The sequence below is a fragment of the Rutidosis leptorrhynchoides genome, chromosome 5 (assembly GCF_046630445.1).
Source record: "Rutidosis leptorrhynchoides isolate AG116_Rl617_1_P2 chromosome 5, CSIRO_AGI_Rlap_v1, whole genome shotgun sequence".
Taxonomy (NCBI): domain Eukaryota; kingdom Viridiplantae; phylum Streptophyta; class Magnoliopsida; order Asterales; family Asteraceae; genus Rutidosis; species Rutidosis leptorrhynchoides.
The window spans coordinates 337,783,097-337,800,325 of record NC_092337.1 but is presented as its reverse complement, the minus strand read 5'-3'; the positions used below and the strand labels follow the sequence as shown (position 1 = coordinate 337,800,325).

Here is a 17,229-nt window from a genome sequence, read left to right as displayed (position 1 = left end):
CCGAAGTGAGCAGTGACACCGACACTTCAGCAACAACATCTGAATCGTCTCCCGAACATTCTCCTAAGAGAACTCGATATATACCTGATGAGATGATTCAGACTCCGCCAACCCAACGAGTAACTAGATCTAGGACTTCGACACCTATCGTCAGCCAAACAGTTACTACTACCATTAGTGATACAGACCAAGACCTAGAACCAATTAGGTCACCCTCACCCATCTCCGTATCACATCCAATAATAACAGTAAGCCCTACACTAAATGAAGCGCAAGTTTCGGTAGGCAAGCGATCTAAATGCACGGATGGTAAAAAGGCCACTAAGCCCATCCAATCTAAACAGGACTTAATAATAAATCCTACAAAGCAAGGTGCTTCGGCATCTAAGGAAGTAAAGTCTTCCTCTGCAGTAAAGTCTGCGTTGACCCAATCGATTGAGGAAACTCAATCATTGAAGTCCAGAACGGCCGAAGGGGAGCCGAAAAGTCTTGAAAAGGCACCTTGCGTATCGACTGGAAATCCTCCTGTGCCTCAACGTACAACAGGGTCTCGAGGTCCGGCTTATCTTGATGAGGAAGATCTGCCGCGTCCCATGGAAATGAGTCAACATGACAATCCTTCGGGATATTTATCAGACTTCCAGCAGACTGATCCCTTGATTCATGAAAGTGATTCATTGGATCAAACCACTTCTCTTCCGGATTCTGAATCTCAGGGTCTGGAGAAAGAGTCTTTAACTAAAAGAGATTTACCACCTCATGGTATATCAATGATTTCAGGAGTCGGAGATAGCAATATCTCTGCGAGAGCTAAACCGACGGGTAGTTCTGCTACTTTGTCAGAGTCCCATGAGACCAAAGTCATGGAGGCGGATGCTTCGAAATAAAATTCGCCGGTGACAACTCCGGTTGTTATCCAACCTCCATCAGAAGGGGATATCACGAATCTAACTAGTAGTATGTACAGCCCTACATATAAGAATAATACCGCACAATCATCCTTACCTACCCTCACGGCAACTCATACACTTCCATCGACATCACCTTCAACAGATGCTGCTGATGCTGCTTTTGTTCATGGTTACACTGTTGTTTCACCAACTGGGTCACCTTCTCGGATTTCAAAAAGATATGGATTACAGTATCTCTCTGACAATGAAGTGGAGGAGCTCTATCTTGTTGAGTTTGCTAAACGGACTGATCTTGATGAAATTCGCGAGACTATGATGATTTATCTTGAGCAAGCAAGGATAGTGTATCCTTTCCCTCCATGCAAGTCACCTGGACCAATTCACATGCCTGATCATGATGATTTCGATCCCGACAATCTTCATGAGGGGGAGAATAGACAAAGTGGTCATCGGTCTAGTGGTTATGAAGCAGGTACATCTAGTCAACAGAAGAATAAAGATGTTGTTGATATATCTGATTTCGGTAGTGATGAAATTGAGGAAATCCAGTGTGAAAGTTTTCTAGATGAATCAGAAAGTCAGAGAGAGGGTGACTCATGGATGTTAATGATTATGGATACAGCTGATCAATCAGAGAATAAGTCATCTCAAGAGAACAATCAAAACTTTGACAACATTGAAGATATTTTGAAGGGGTCATCAAGTGTCGCCAATGAATTTAATGATCATCAATTTGTTAACTTGATTTCTCCAACTGATGAATTTGGAATTCACTTCGAAAAGGAGATTTTCTCTAATGGCAAAGAAGATACTACAACTCCTCCTGATTTGAATGTTCCATTTCAAACTGCAGAGATTGTTCTTGAGCGTGATGCTGATTACCAACTAAGTGAGGATGAAGAGAAAAAGATTCTTTGTTCACCATTCATTGAAGAACAAGCGTATGGAATCTATGGTGATTCTGATCTCATCCTTTCTGCATCAATGAGTGTTCTGGGTGCATGGAAATATCATAAGAAGCCTAAATATCTCAAAGCTTATCTGAGTGTTCGCAATAAATTCAAATTGAAGAATGAAGAGAAACTTCAAATTCAGCGGAATTCAGAGATCAAAAGCATAAATAAGATTTTGATGATTAATATGGATGAAGTGAAGATGCCATTGTTTCAAGTTACAAGAACGGATGATGAGGATTATCAGTTTTCAGAAGCAGATTTTGATAAATTGAAGATGGACGACATTATTTTCGTCTACAATTATTTGATTAACTTGAATGAATCTGCAACAATTTATCATGCTACTACAATGAAGGCAGTCTACAGGTTTATTCTTGATTCGATGAGATGGATGTCTGTTCATGATTTTCAAATGGGTTTGGAATCTGGACACAAAAATCCCGGAATCAAACCGCCAAATCAAGTGATTGAAGAGCTTAGATATATGTCCTTACTTGAAGTGAGCGACTGTCCATATGGGTTTGTATTTGTCAATTCTCACTATACAAAGATCTTCATCAGAGTCTCAGATTTCAAAAGATACTCAGACGGAACGTTGATGTATGCTTTCAAATACATGAGATGGAGACTGATCAATAACTGCTATTCAACTGAAGATAATGAGATTGTCAAGTACATTCTCACAAGATTGAAAAGTCATCTCAAAACAAGAGTGAATATACGAAGATATGAGAATTTCAAGGGATTCAAATCTAAAGTTCACTTCAGAGGAACAAAGTTCCTTTAGATGTTTTGGATAGGATTATATTGTAAAGTTCACATTTAACACTAAGGGGGAGATTGTCAGGACCCCGAAGTTGTATAGTGTTAATGTGAATTAAGCTTAAATGAAGGTTCCTTAGAAGAGGGCTATATAAGGAACCTATGTAGTCCTAATTAGATAGCCATTGTATTGTAACCGAGTTCTAGAAGCTGTGGAATTTAATTTGTACCGATTCTCTCTAGTACCGAGTCTCCTTCTTACATACCAAATCTCATTCTATCTTATCATTTCTCTCAATCTCAACATGATCTGACCTATCAATACCCATAGTAAATACGTATAGAAGCTGGGTATTATACGGGTATAAATACCGTATGAATACGAATAGGATTCTTGATAAAATTGAATGAGAAAATGAGTATAACTATCTTTATTGAGTATAAATATATTGATATATATTATTAAGTCTTTCAAAAGTGTATTAATACATATTAATACAATACATATACATACATTTTAATTTAGAAGTTATTACAACGTTAATCGTTATATATGTATATAGTCTTGAAGTCTTTAAGTTAGTAATCTCATTTTATGTATATAACCAATTGTTATTATATATAATGAGATACTTAAATATCATTTTAACAAATCATAAATATATATATATATATATATATATATATATATATATATATATATATATATATATATATATATATATATACATCATTATATAATTATTTCAAATTATAATGTTCGTGAATCGTCAGACAGACTGGGTGGTCAAACATTTGCATAAAAATCCATTCCAAATATATATATATATATATAGACAAGTTTGATTGCTTAACATGTTGGAAACATTTAATTATGTAAATATTAATCTTCAATATGTTAGAGGAAAAATCCGGGTCGTTACACGTAGGTATCTGGAATTAGCTCTGATGTGTCCCACGATGGTTACCCCGGAGTTTAAGCGGATGGAAAGGTACTTGTGTGGACTTCCTAAGACCATTAAGGGAAATGTCACCTCTTCAAAACCAGCTGATGTCCCGGAAGCAATGCGCATGGCGCATACCCTGATGAACCAAATTATCAGCGATGAACCGGAAAAGGCAAAATTCGAATCGGGTAGTAGTGAGAAGCGTAAGTAGGACAACAACAAGGGGAGAATCTATGATCAAAACCCGGCTAAGCGACATGAAGGTTTCAAGGGAAACAACCCCAACCCGAACACTAGCTCGAACTCTAAATACAAGGGTAGTCTGCCGCAGTGCAAGAGATACTACAAGCATCACACCAGGTACTGCAACGTGGTCTGCGAAAAATGTAAAAGGACTGGGCATATTGGCAAAGACTGCAAGATCACCACCCTGAATGTGAAGACAAACCCTACTGGACCACGAAAGTGCTATGAATGCGGACAGACGGGCCACATCAGAAATGAGTGTCCCAACAAGCGAAAGGACGGCGGACCGCCGCGTGGCAGAGCTTTCAACGTAAACGCAAGGGATGCCCGTGAGAATCCCGACTTGGTCACAGGTATATTCATTATCAACAATCTATTAGCTTCTGTCCAATTTGATACTGGTGTCGATAGAAGTTATGTATGTAGACACTTTTGCTCTAAGATAAATTAGTCGTTAGTTCCTTTAAAGGAGAGTATGCTTGTAGAGGTAGCCAATGGAAAACTTGAGAAAGTTGACCAAATTAGCCGAGGAGCTATTATCAATATAGCTGGTGTGGATTTCGAGATTGACTTAATACCCATTAAGTTGGGAAGCTTTGATGTTATTGTCGGTATGGACTGGTTGACCAAGAGAAGGGCTGACATTATCTGTGGAGATAAAGCTCTTCGTATACCACACGGAGATGATGAGCCACTGATTATTTAGGAGAGAGATGTAGCTCGAAACTGAATCTCATTAGTTGCATGAAAGCACAAAAGATCATGAAGAAAGGACGTCTTGCTGTTTTAGCACATGTGAAAACGTTAAAAACTGAGGTGAAGAGTGTGGATGATGTACGAATTGTGAACGAATTTTCCGATGTCTTTCCGGAAGAATTTCCTGGATTACCGCCACCGAGAGCAGTGGAGTTTCAGATCGATTTATTGCAAGGAGCTGCACCTGTAGCTCGCGCACCTTATCGACTCGCACCTTCCAAAATGCAAGAGTTGCAGAGTCAACTACAAGAACTGCTAGACCGTGGATTTATCCAACCAAGTTTCTCGCCTTGGGGCACACCTGTTTTGTTTGTGAAGAAGAAGGACGGATCCTTCCGCATGTGTATCGACTACCGTGAACTCAACAAATTGACGATCAAGAATCGGTATCCTCTTCCCCGAATTGACGATCTTTTTGATCAACTACAAGGATCGAGCATTTACTCTAAGATCGATTTGCGATCCGGTTATCACCAGTTGAGGGTGAAAGAGAGCGATGTGATGAAGACTGCATTTAGGACTCGTTATGGTCATTATGAGTTTCTCATGATGCCATTCGGTTTAACCAACGCACCTGCCGTGTTTATGGATCTCATGAATCGTGTATGCAAGCCATACATGGATAAGTTCGTTATCATCTTCATAGATGATATCCTCCTCTACTCCAAAAGCGAAGAAGAACATGAGCAACATCTTCGTCTAGTGTTGGAACTCTTGAGACACGAGCAACTTTATGCAAAATTCTCCAAGTGTGAGTTTTGGTTGAAGGAAGTCCAATTTCTGGGTCACGTTGTGAGTGATCAAGGTATCAAGGTTGATCCCGCAAAGATTGAAGCTATCAGCAATTGGGAAACCCCCACTACTCTGACTCACATCCCCAATTTTTAGGCCTCGCCGGTTACTACCGAAGATTTATTGAAGGTTTCTCTCTGATTGCGCGTCCTTTGACCGCGCTGACTCACAAAGGGAAGAAGTTCATTTGGGAACCCGAACAGGAATCAACATTTCAAACCTTGAAAAAGAAGTTAACCACCGCACCTATCTTATCACTCCCTGAAGGCAGTGACGATTTCGTCATTTATTGCAATGCTTCGAAAAGTGGTTTTGGTTGTGTACTGATGCAATGAAAAAAGGTTATCACTTACGCCTCCCGACAACTGAAGATTCACGAGCAAAACTACACTACTCACGATCTCGAGCTTGGAGCCATTGTCTTTGCATTAAAACTGTGGAGACACTACCTTTATGGAAAAAAGAGCACTATTTTCACCGATCATAAAAGCCTCCAACACATCTTTGATCAGAAGCAACTAAATATGAGACAGCGTTGATGGATCGAGACACTGAACGACTATGATTGTGAACTTCGTTATCACCCTGGCAAGGCCAATATTGTAGCTGACGCTTTGAGCCAAAAGGAGAGGATGACACCTCTTCGTGTTCGGGCACTGAACATCACCATTCATTCGAACCTCAATAACCAGATCCGAGCAGCCCAAGATGAGGCTCTCAAGGAGGAGAATATATCTCATGAATACTTGAACATTCTCGTTTCTCGATTTGAAGTTAAGGAAACTGGACTCCGATGCTATGCCGGAAGGATTTGGGTACTTCGTTATGGAGATTTACGGAACCTTATACTAGATGAAGCCCACAAGTCGAGATATTCGATTCATCCAGGAGCCGGTAAAATGTACCACGATCTCAAGGAACAGTACTGGTGGCCTAATCTTAAGAAGGACGTTGCAACTTATGTTGGGAAGTGTTTGACTTGCTCAAAAGTTAAGGCCGAACCATAAAGGCCATCTGGATTACTTCAACAATCGAAAATCCCGCAATGGAAGTGGGAAAGGATAACAATGGATTTCATTACAAAGCTACCAAAGACGGTGGGTGGATACGATACCATCTGGGTTATTGTTGACCGTCTCACTAAATCTGCACACTTCTTAGCCATGAAGGAAATGGATACGATGGAGAAACTCGCTCAACTTTACATAAAAGAGGTTGTATCTCGTCATGGTGTGCCCTTATCGATTATCTCAGATCGCGATCCCCGTTTTGCTTCCAGATTTTGGCGTTCTTTACAAGAAGCCTTAGGAACTCGTCTCGACATGAGTACGGCATATCACCCGCAGACCGACGGGCAAAGCGAACGCACGATTCAGACTTTAGAAGACATGTTGCGTTCCTGTGTCATTGATTTCGGAAAGGCTTGGGAAAGGCATTTTCCGCTAGCCGAATTCTCTTACAACAACAGTTATCATTCGAGTATTAATGCCGCACATTTTGAAGCGTTGTATGGCCGCAAATGGCGATCTCCTATTTGTAGGGCCGAAGTAGGTGAAACGCAAATCACTTGACCCGAGATAGTCCATGAAACAACTGAGAAGATTCTCCAAATTCAAGCGAGACTTAAGACGGCCCGTGATCGCCAAAAGAGTTATGCCGACCTTAAACTTAAGGACTTTGAATTCAACATGGGTGACCGTGTAATGTTGAAGGTCGCACCTTGGAAAGGTGTAATCCGTTTTGGAAAATGTGAGAAGTTAAACCCGCGATACATTGGTCCTTTTGAAATCTTGGAGCGTGTTGGACCCGTTGCTTACCGTTTAGATCTTCCAACTCAATTGAGCTAAGTTCATCCTACCTTTCATGTATCGAATTTGAAGAAGTGTCTTGCTGAACCAGAACATGTCATACCATTGGAGGAACTTATAATTGATGACAAGCTCCACTTCGTGGAAGAGCCTGTCAAAATTATGGACCGTGAGGTCAAAACTTTGAAACACAACAAGATTTCGATAGTCCAAATACGATGGAATGCCAAACGAGGACCTGAGTTTACCTGGGAATGAGAGGATCTAAAGATGCAGAAGTATCCTCACCTTTTCCCGACTCCTCCATCTACCTCAGCTTAAAATTTCGGGATGAAATTTTCTTTAACAGGTGGGTAATGTAACGACCCTGGTTTTTCCAACGTATAATTATTAATATTTATTATTAATACTTGCGCTTTATTAAATGTATTTTTATACATTTACTTGTTATCGTATTTGACTTTACATGTCCCGACTCGTCTTTGTGACACACGTACTTTTCACGAATAATATTTTGAATATTATTTACTTTCATGATTAATTATTAATCATTTTTAATTAACGAATGTTAGTAGTTAATTACTTGGACTTTACTTATATAATTGTTGCGTACTTACTTAGACTTGGGCTTTTATTATTTGATATGGACTTGGAAGCCCACCCTACTTTCTTAATGGACTAGTTAGCCCAACATTATGCTAATGACTTATTAAGGTTTAAACTTAGATTAATTAAGTTAATGATGAAGAGACTTGTCACAAGCATGCTTGCACCAAGCTCCCATGCAACTTAACTTTAATCCATTTCTAGCTTTCACCACCTCCCAACACAAGAAAGTGAGCCATTGACCTTCCTCTTTGAGCCCATGGCCGACGGTTTTGGGAGCTTAGGAGGGGAGTTCCATTTTCAAACTTTGTTACTTATTTACTTGTATCTTATTTCATTTTTCACACAAACTTACACTTCACTTTCTCTCTCACTTTTCTCTCTAACTTGTAAGTAACAAAACTCTTTTTTTCTCTTCTTTTCTTCTTTGAAAACCGCCACCATCATCATCATCAAATTACTTGTTCTTGTTTGTTGTTTATTTACTTGTTGTTTGTTGTTGTTTACTTACTAGTTGTAAGAATCAAACTTTCTAGTTTATTCTTCATATTATCTTGTTTATACAAGAACATACAAGAACCAAGGAGAGTCAAGTTATAGTTTGATTCCTCCATAATACTTGTTAAAAAGAAAAGTTCATGAGCCTTATTCATACTTGTGTTCATGTTTGTAAACTTAAGGTTTACTTTCTTAAAGATCAAAGCCTTGGCTTGAATCTTTCTAAGTATGAACAACCATGAAGTTATTACTTGTAGATTTAATTTATTTCTTCCATTTGTACATGTTCAATTCGTGATTTACATATATTGGTCAAGTATTACTAGTTAATCTTGATCTCATATTTCTTGAAACTAAAGTTAAACTTTATAAGTTCAAGAACATGGAAGTATAACTTTCTAGTTATAACTTCATACACTTATGTTAGATCTAAGTTTCTATAGCTTATGGTCTTCTAATTTTATTGTAAATAAAAGCTTATAAGCTTACATACAAATTACAAGTTGAAAATCTAAGTTTCATAACTTATGGTTTCATTAAAGTGAAGATCCAAGTTCTATAACTTAGGATCTAACTTAAGAACACTAGATCTAGACTTTCTAGTCTAGGATCTTTAAGATCTAGCTAAGATCTAAGTTCTACAACTTAAGATCTTGTTTATTTAGGTTACTTTCAAGTTTGTAGCTTAATATTACTTTTATAACTCATGTAAGTGTCGGATCTAAGATCTTGATGTAACTTTGGTTCATCAAACTACTTAGAACACTTAAATGAGTTGTACTACTTATCTTAGACTTACACTAGTGTTATGATGGTCAAACCTTGGTTAAAATGATGCAAACACATCAACGAGTTGTACACTTGAAGCTATACGCATCAAGGATGAGAACCGCGATGAGCATCAAGCACCAAAACCCACCGGAACACCTTTACTTACTGTTTCTGGAACTGATTAGTAACCTGGACTACTGGAAAAGTTTATTTCCAGCAAGTTCGGTTCGCGTAGATGATTTTCCATTTAGACCTCGTCTTAATCCGAGTTATGGTTTAGGATCTATGGCCTCCCGAATGTCACTACACCCTATTAATGTTGTGCTAAAATTTCTGACCTACTTGTACTTAAACCGTCACCATGGTCAAACGAAGACTAGTTTAGTTCTGGAAATTGGTCAGCCTCTAGGGGACTCATATACGGAGCCATGGCCACTGGTCTTACCTCATTTCAGTTTGTATAGAGGTCGTGGCGACTGAACGAAGTCAGCCTTTATTTCAATCTCTATTCTTAATTGAAACTTACTTTACACTTTTTGTTTAATGATGAATGATGATGGTACTTAAGACCTAATTTACATACTTTTAAACCTTTCGGAATGATTTACTGACTTAGTAACTTTTGACTTAGGTTGAGGACCTTTCGGACCAACCACTTGCTTTCTATTCCCGCGTATCGACTTTTACTACTTTCCACTGTGAGTTATAGCATCCCTTTTTTACTTTAACTATTTTGGGAACTGAGAATACATGCGCATTTTACGTTTTACATACTAGGCACGAGTACTTAAACTTTATATATGTGTGGGTTATACAACGGCATAAACTTTCCCCTTAGCTCGGTAACGTTTAGTCATTGGTCTTTGAACCGGTGAACGCGAATCTTAGATATGGATCCATAGGGTTTGACATCCCCACTTGGGCTAGTAGCGCTAGCACTTAACGGGTGTTTAATACTTCGTAAACTTACGCACTCGCCAAGTGTACTTTTAGGGGGTGTTATTTACGTTAAGTTAGTTACCTAGTGCCCACGGTTATACATATACTTTTCATACTGTTTTGAAACACTGAAATCTCGTGGCCTACCTTACATTACTGTTATACTTAAACTATAGCTCACCAACCTTTGTGTTGACGTTTTTAAGCATGTTTTTCTCAGGTGCTTAAGGTTTGATTGCTTCCGCTGTAGTTGCCATGCTTTGTAGACTCCCGCTGCGCTTATTAGAGATGTCTTCGCATGAAACGTTTATTTTGCATTCAAACTATGTTACTTTTGAAACAATGAATTTGTAACGACCATTGGGTCACGTACTATTATTATCGCCTTCTATTCGTAGAGGCACATTATCGTATGTTAAACATTTGGCGTTGGTTATGACGTCACCTTTTCTTATGAATGCAAACTTATTTTAAAACAGCATATAGTGTTTGACCTTGTAATGATCCTGTTGTTGATGATCCGTACACGTTAATTTTGTACGGGGCGTCACAACTTACCTGGACTGCAAGTCCGTGCGACCGCATGAGAGAAAGGAAGGAAACCCATGCGATCGCATGGGTTAATCTGACAGGCCCGACCTCGTATGCATTTAATATGGAGTAAGGTTTTATTATTTATTATTATTAATATTTAACCTAATTAGGGTTTTTATTAATTAATATATTTAAATCTTGTTTTTAAATTTGTATTTTAAGTTTTAGTATTTATTATTTACATATATAGATTAATATTTTATAAAATAATAATATATAAATAATATTTTTATATAAAAATTGTATTTTTTTTACATCTTTAGTTTTATTTTTACTTTTTGTATCTTTTTAATCATTTAATTCGTATTTTGTATATTTATCGTTCGTAATTAGTTTTAAACTTAGTTTTTGCCGTAGTTATTTTATATTTCTAGATTTTTAGGCTTTGCCGTAAAATCCCTTAAGTGCTTTTTCTTTAGATTAAGATTTATGCGCTTTAGAATTTTGCGGCGCCGTTTATATATTTTAGTGCCTTTTAAGTTATTGCCTTTTTGGATATAGAATTCTTTTAAGCTTTAATACCTTTAGGCGCAACTTTTTAGATTTAATTTTTAGACTTTTAAGTTTCGACGTTTTTCTTTCTTATTTTTATTTTTCGACATTTTTTGACGCGCTTCTTTTTCTTTTTCATTTCTACGCTCTAGTTTTTAGGACATAGATTTTTATTTTCTTTAAATTTTGTTGAAAAATTATTTTAATCAATTAAATTGATAGACATCCAAATTTTCTGGTTCGTAGTAATAGTTGGATTTGTTAGTGGCGAGTTGTGGGCTTCCGATTTAAAGGGTCCTGGCTACCTGCTGCATCTATTGGCGATTTGAAACGTGGGCAAAATCAGAAAAGTCTATTAATTTGATAACTTATATAATTTTTATATTTATAACTAATAGGATATTCAGTGAATGCACCGAGCAAAACGTTCACCACTTTTCATACGTTCACCACCTGTAACTCGATCAAGACATCTAGCCAATATTATCGCCTTTGATTTTTCTTTAGAATCATCATCTAGTCGAACAAGTACTCCAATTCATATTTCCGATAATCCATCTTTTGAACCCGATTTCACAATCGAGAACCCGGAGGATATTCAGGGACAATTCCAAGATCCTGAACCACTAATCATTCCTCCTGAACCACAAACCGTTAAATCAGGATGTTCTAGTGATTCAAATTCAACAAATTTAGATATGGCAGAAACAGAACCTCAAAGTATGGAAGACCGAATGAGAGCCACACGCACTGGCCAAGGTCACGCCATTATTCAGTCAGATGTTAATGCGCCAGATTATGAAATCAAAGGACAAATCCTACACATGGTAACTAATCAATACCAATATAGTGGTCGCCAAAAGAAGATCCAAACGAACATCTTCGAACCTTTAATAGGATCTGTACTCTATTCAAAATCAGAGAAATTGAGGATGAACAAATCTATCTCATGTTGTTTCCCTGGACTTTAAAGGGAGAAGCCAAAGATTGGTTAGAATCGTTACCTGAAGGAGCGATTGACACATGGGATGTCTTAGTTGAAAATTTCTTAAAAGATTCTTTCTGACATCTAAAGCCGTAAGACTTCAAGGAGAAATTGTTACGTTCACGCAAAAGCCAAATGAAACATTATATGAGGCGTGTACAAGATTCGAAAAGTTGTTGAGAGGATGTCCTCATCACGGTTTAGACACTTATCAAATAGTACAAATATTCTACCAAGGTGTCGACGTCGCTACACGAAAAGATATCGATACAGCAGCTGGTGGTTCCATTATGAAGAAAACCGCAACCGAAGCTCATAAAATCATTGATAACACAGCCTCCCACTCGCATGAGTGGCACCAGGAAAAAGATATCTTTCGTTCATCTAAAGCGGCTAGAGCCGATTCTAGCCATGACTTTGATTCCGTTTCCGCAAAAATAGATGCCTTCGAGAGACGAATGGAAAAGATGAATAAAGATATTCACACAATACGAATCAGTTGTGAGCAATGCGGTGGACCACACTTAACAAAAGATTGTCACATTGAACAAACGATGGAACAACGTGAGAATGTTTCCTACATGAACCAAAGGCCGGGAAATAATTATCAAAATAATTATCAACCGCCAAGGCCAAACTTCAATCGAAATCAAAACATTCTTTACAATCCAAATGGACCCACCAATAACTCGTATAACCAACAAGGTTCGAATAACCAACCAACTCAAAATAACACTTTCAATCAATAAAGACCTAGCTTGTATAAACCACCACAACAAACCGAAGAGAAAAAGTCAAATCTGGAAGAAATGGTACAAAAGCTAGTTGAATCTCAAACACAATTTATTGCAACTCAAACCCAAAAGAATGAGAGGTTTGATCAGTCATTTAGAACTCAACAAGCTTCCATTTTGAATCTAGAAAAACACGTAGGTATTCTTGCTAGCATTATGAGTGAGAGGGAATAAGGAAAGCTACCGAGTGATACTAAAGTAAATCCTCAAAATGAAAATGTTAATATGGTGTCAACAAATTCTGAAAAACCAACACCAGAAGATGGGAAGGTGTTAGATGTGAGTAACAATGAAGAAGTTACAACAACACCACCACCACCACCACCACCACCACCACCACCACCCGAGTATGTAAAGCCAGTGGTGGCACCATACAGACCACCCATCCTGTTTCCAAGAAAATGAGTTGAGTATGAGCAAGTGATAGGTAATAAAGTTTGTGATACCTTTGGAAAGAAGAAGAAGAATAAGAAAGTGCAAGAAACAAAAACCGTAAAAATAAACCCTGTGAAGACAGTTCCACCAAAACTTCCACCCAGGGTGGGTGATCTGGGTGAATTTATTGTTCGTTGTCTACTTAGTGATTGTGTCATGTATGATGCACTAGCAGATTTAGGTGCAAGTGTGAGTGTTATGTCTCTTTCATTATATAAGAGATTAGGAGTAGGTGAGTTAAGTCCAACGGAGATGAGTGTTCAACTCTTTGATCAAACTATTAAGCACCCAGTTGGAATTGCTGACAACCTACCCGTTCAAGTAGGTAATTTAACCTTTCTAGTCGAATTTATTGTCATTGACATAGAAGAGGACTCAAACATTCCTCTAATTTTAGCTCGACCATTCTTAGCATCCACCGGGGCTTTATTTGATGTAAGAAAGGGTAGAATGACACTTAGTAATGGTGAAAAATCGATCACCTTTGTGATTCGAAAGTCTAAATCTCCACCAACCAAAACCGTTGAACCAATAAAAACGATCGATGAAAAGCATATTGTTTTACCAACTCCAACGGTAGTACTTAGCAATAATAAAACGCCTAAGTGTGGGAAATATGAAGTAACACCCAATGATGACCTGATAACAAAGAACCCCGTTGTTGATACGAAATTAAATGACCCCGTTATTAACAGTTCAATGAAGAAACTTATTAAATGGATTCGTGATGCTAGAACCAAGGGGAACTTTAAGTTATGTAACCGGTTAGTATCCAATCTATTGCCTAAAGAAAAGGCGAAACTAGTTGAATTTGTGGATATTTCACAGGAATCCGACCAATGGCTTAAAGCAAAAGTCACAGATATGCAAGTTGATTATGGTCCAAGAGAAATTGACGATGAAGCTAATCACAATTTCGACACCACAGCTACCTAAGTGTGGGGAGATTCAAATGTTTTAAGAAAACGCTGTCTAGAGTTAGTTGTTCTTTTCTCGTGTAGTTCCGAGAATGGAATCCGATTGGTCTTTTCCACTAGCAGACACTAAAGAACTGGTTTTCTCCCCCAATTCTGAATTTTTTTTGTTTTGTAGGTTTTGTATGAAATTAATATGCATTTTAAATTTAAGTTTTGTGTGAATTTAAAAAAAAAATTACTTTATTTCATTAAGTTTAAAAAAATAATTTCTAAAATTCGTTGTGAGTTAAACACTAGGTCATAGAACCGAAATTGCTTTACCAAAGGACGGGGCGAAAAATTTTGTTTTCATTATTTTAATATTATTGATCTAAAGTATGCCAAAAATATTATATGAATATGGGGTAATATACCCAACTTCAAAAATATGTATATATGTTTGATGTATATGTTATGTACAAAACAGGGTAAAATAGCGCACTTTTAAAGACTGGCATTAAGTTCAGCAAAAGCTACTAATTTTGATGACAAGACGAAAAAAAACATCAAATGTGATATAACAAACAACAATATATTTGGGAACTTTGGTAAATCTTAATCATCTTTTTATGCTAATCACCCTCATGAAATTAAATTTTTACTGATTTCTTGCAAATGAGGGTATTGCAAGATCTTAAGTGTAAGAAGGGATTAAATTCTTTAGGTTTAAACATTTAATTTATACTTGGTTTAATTGCCAAATTTTGTGAAAATTTGAAAAATTTTCAACTAAATGAATTCAAAATCATGTTTATACATATTTATGAATGATAAAACTAGGAGATAATACCGAAATTATTGTTGCCTCGGAAAGGACATAAATTGAGAAACAACCCAAAACGCCAGAATTCATTTAAAATGGAATAGAAGAGAATAAAAAGGCAAAAGAAAGAAATAAATAAAAGCTAAGTGTGGGAAGAATTTACCAAGTTATTTAAAACATATATCACATATTTTTGTACAAGATTATTGCAGGTACTTTTGCTTTAGACCAAACTAATCAGTTTTACCCGGTTTATTGTAATATAAATGAATGAAAAGATAGATCTACACGATGAATCAATTCCATCATTAAAAGGAAGTAAAGTCTTCTGAAAAAGACACACGCTTCTCAATTTAGGCCAGGAAGTTGTCGTCCAGACCAGCTGTAGGTTGACAAAAAATCTAGAAAAGTCATCTCTAAAATCATCAGGAAATCCACGGACCTCAGCATCAAACAGGGTCGCCATGTGGTCAGACTTATCCTAACCATGAGAGAATCTGTCTCGTAAAATGAGGAGGGCGCCGTGCAAATTATCTTGATAAGACTAATGAATCAGACCACCAGAAAGGAAAATCTCCTTAAAAATAAGCTTTTAAGCTCGATATTACTCAATCCTTGAGATTGACTTTAAAGATTGAGAATTACAAACTCATGGAATTCAATGATATCTAAACTCGAGCTTGAACGAGAAAATATTTTGATCAAAATTAAAACCGATTTGTTTTCTGAAAACCTATTTTCAATACGTTCATTACCATTGAACGTAAAATCCTAAGAATTCACCGAAATTCATTAGGTCACCTGAACCAATTCGGCTGTCAACCATAAGAACGGTGGTAGCATCAACCGTAAGAACGATGGTTGCATAGCATGGTCGAAGACAGGACCTTGTGCCAGACCGAAAAATTATAGGGTGATCTTTACTATTTCTCCTACAAAGGATAGTAATTGCATCCGACACGTTGTGGACCATGAACATCTGCATGTCGTTAGACATTGCCTTAACAGTTGCTTGTTCATCGCTTTCCTTTACAACCGAACGGTAGTTTACCAAAAGGTAATATACGGAGCAAGTATACTGGACGTGTTGTTTTCCTAATACAAGGTTAGCAAGTGGGTGACACAAAACCACAAGTTTTGAGCTAAAATTTTAAAATATGAAACCCACAAAACCCACAAAAACATTTTACAAACACCGGTGAAGGGTTATTCTGGAAAAACTTATCTAGGGTAAAATCTAGAATGAATTTTCAAAAGATCAAATATTTTCATAAAGATCCAATTTCCTTAAAGGATCAAAATTTTCATAGTCATGTGGGACTGTAAACCACATTGTTACTATCATTGTTTATACCGCCGTATCAAAATCACTAATGTATAAAGTGTGAAGAATAAAGAAGTGATTCGTGTGATTTAATTTCAAGTTCTGTATTGCTTGAGGACAAGCAACGTTCAAGTGTGGGGATATTTGATAGTGCTCCAAATGAACATATATTCAGTCGCAATATCACACCAATATGTAAAGTTTTTAGTTGTAATTATTCTATTTTAAGTTGTAATCGTTTAAATAAATAAATGTGAAGACGAAGCACGAAGATTAAAGAATTGAAGAAAAAGTGCCACTAAAGCCTAAAAAGTGCCACTAAAGCCATAGTGCACTCAAAAGTGCCACTAAAAGTGAGTTAAAGACTTGCGCGGATTTTGGGAGTTAAGGAAAATAATTTTTGTGCAAATTACAAAATTGCGAAATGCAAAGTACAAGATATCTACGCGTACGAAAAATCGTTCGAGAACCGGAACCGAGACATAAACCGGGCGTAAACATACGAGACATCGGAGCTAAAATTACAAGTCAACTATGCATAAGAATATAATATAATATATATATAATTATATATATATATAATTATATAAAATTATATATATTATATTATATATTAATATAACAGCCGCCCACGTTTTAATCTCAACTTGTGAGTTGGAACAGCTGGCCATGCGATCGCATGGCCAGGAGGTGTATATATCATGCGATCGCATGGGAGCAATTTGCCGGCCATGTCTATAAATTACAACATTTTCGGCCGAATTAGGAGCACATCTACACACTCTTCTCCCTTCTGTAATATTTATATTTATATTATAATTTTAATTTAAGTTAATTTTAATAATAAAGTTATGGTTTAGTTGGGTTATTGTAAGAAATGTTTTGCGGATTTTA

The 17,229-nt window shown here is 36.9% G+C and overlaps 1 non-coding gene across 1 annotated transcript; it reads right to left on the bottom strand.

The window, feature by feature from the left end:
* Window positions 1-12,158: 12,158 nt before the first annotated feature.
* Window positions 12,159-12,265, bottom strand: LOC139851152 (small nucleolar RNA R71). The gene has a single exon (XR_011760511.1). It is a non-coding gene; the product is annotated as a small nucleolar RNA R71 (small nucleolar RNA).
* Window positions 12,266-17,229: the final 4,964 nt, after the last annotated feature.